The following is a 2,355-nucleotide window of genomic DNA, read 5'->3' on the forward strand; positions in this document are numbered from 1 at the left end:
TGCTGTTTGGTGTATTAGTTGTTCTTTCTACAGTGCTGAATCAGTAAAGCTGCCTGCTGTTGTGATAGTGGTAAATGTCTTTATTTCAATTGACTGTCTTGTGACATACAAAGAGGTGTAGCTTCTGAGAGCTCTTTTAGACACAGATCCTTGAAAAGGAAAGATGTCAGTTTTAAACCTTTTGAAATTTGTGTTTCATTAAGTACCAAACAAGCCTCTGTTCCAAGGGGATATATATGTAGTTTTCATTCCAGAAAAACTTTGGATAATAAAGAACACGTACGCCACCACAGATGGTGCCACAGACCATCTTCATGGCTTTCCCAGACAAAGCTAGGCACCTGATTACTAAAGGCCAGAGATCTGAAATACTATTCGCACTGTGAGACTTAACTACGTAGCATTTCCTGATACCAAAGGTATTTTCTTTGTTCTTTCCCATTAATCGTTGTTAAATGTTCTGATTGTGCCAAAATACATACGAAGTTCTTTAATTATAAGATTTACAAGTCATCTTTTCTCTCCACAATATCCCCATCTTGTTCTTAACAATTCCTGTTACCACCAGGAATGCTAGAGGCTGCATATGCTTTATGGTTTTTGTTTTTGTTTTTTCCTTCTAACTTCTCTCTTTTTCTCAACTTGCCCAATTATTTTAAGCTAACTTGTAGAAATGTCATACCTGTCAGAATTCTGCCCCTTTATCAATTCTGGCTGAAATTGTCCAATGTACTTGAAAGATATTTAGGGCTTGGGGAAAAGAAGATGGAACATGTCATATTCACTTAAGCCTACAGTGTTTTCTTGGTTTGTTTACAAAAAAAAAAAAAAGACTAGAAGTGCTTACATTTTTTCACTGTTTTCCATTTTAACTGGTCTTTTTCACAACAGCATGGCTGATCTTGAAGATACAGAAACCTAAAGAAATCAAAAGGATTAATTAGTATTCTCTAAAGGGCGATATCAACATTTGCCCACTAATAGTAGCAATATATGTATGGAAAGGAGGAAGTACATGAAGTCATGTTCTACCCAAGGGTTTCCTACAAACTTGTAAGGATTTCTGAGAGCATCACTAAGAGTTACACATCGTCTGGTTAAAAAGGCCCCAGGCCAAAGGACTGAAGAATAGAGCTACTTCATAAAATTCTGACATTTACTGACAATTTTCTTCCTTAATAAATTTTTGCCACTGTCCTTTCCATTTCAATCATGGGAGAGACCTCTGTCACCTTTTTAGCCTCTAAATCCTACTTTCAGGTGAAAGAGTACAGATTCTTTGTCAAACAACTGAGTTTGATGTAGTTATGCCAGTAAGAGAGATAAGAGATGTAAGATATAAAATGCATAGAGATTTAAAAGATAAAGAAATATCCTTATCAGTGTAAAACATCTAAACCCTCATGTAAGTTGCACTGTACTTCAAAGTTCCAAGGCAGCTGTCTTTGTATAGTATCAAACACCAAATGCTGACAGGAATTTATCACCACGTGGCAGTTTCCTGCTTTTTTTCTAGTTACTCCTCTATAGCATAATGTAGCCCACTGCAAGTTGCCCTTACAGGAATATCTGCTTGATGTTTTTGCCTCTAAGTAGATTTTATTCCATCACTAAAATTTATTTTTAACGACAACAAATAAAACACCTCAAAAATCTCAATTTGATTTACAGAGCATGTCCTGCTGACTTTAAACACTGAGTAATATCCTGCATGTGTTTTCACCTCAAAGCGAACTTCGGTAAAATAAAGTATTTAAGGGGTAGAAGGATCTTTTATAAAGATGGATGAGACATCCCTGCTGCCCTTGAACTACTTACTGCAATGGTTTCTGGCAGCAATTTCTGTTTCAAAGCGCTTTCTGTGGTGAGCCCACTCCCCCTTCACCCCAGGCGATGCCCCACGTTATTTTCTGGGTGCTTGAGGAAACAAGACCCGCCAGCGAGCTTTGACTCCTCCCTTGGCAACCGCCTCACGGCTCCTGGGGGCTTTGTCTCAGGCTGGGGGCTGCCCCTTCCCCCCCATGAGGCACCGCCGGGCGGTGTGACAGGCGTCGGGCCGCCGCCGGGACGAAAGGCGGCCACACAACCTCTGTGTCGCAGGGAGAAGGCTGAGAGCCGGCGGCGGGCGACCGCGGGAGGTGACGGCGCTGCCCGGACAGCAGCACCACAACCCTCCCGCAAGATGGCGCCGGGGCCAATATGGCGGCGGGCCGCCTCCCCGCGCCTAACGGCCCAGCACGCGGCGAGCTGTCCGCGCGCCCAATCCCCCGCCCCCCCCCCAGCCCCGCGCGTGCGCGCTGCTCAGCCGGGCGGGCGCGGGCCGTGACGGCAGCAGCGCGCGCCGGCGGCGGGGCC

General features: G+C 44.2%; 1 long non-coding RNA gene across 1 annotated transcript in view; it reads right to left on the minus strand.

Annotated features, from left to right (window-relative positions):
* The window catches only part of LOC121073385, a 31,871-nt gene extending 29,657 nt beyond the window's left edge, over positions 1-2,214 (minus strand). The window contains exons 1-2 of the long non-coding RNA XR_005821670.1: positions 1,819-2,214; positions 848-918 (exon numbers count right to left, since the gene is read on the minus strand). This is a non-coding gene — a long non-coding RNA (uncharacterized LOC121073385). The remainder of the gene's footprint in view (positions 1-847; positions 919-1,818) is intronic.
* Between the last annotated feature and the right edge of the window lie 141 nt (positions 2,215-2,355).

The sequence above is a fragment of the Cygnus olor genome, chromosome 7 (genome assembly GCF_009769625.2).
Source record: "Cygnus olor isolate bCygOlo1 chromosome 7, bCygOlo1.pri.v2, whole genome shotgun sequence".
Taxonomy (NCBI): Eukaryota; Metazoa; Chordata; class Aves; order Anseriformes; family Anatidae; genus Cygnus; species Cygnus olor.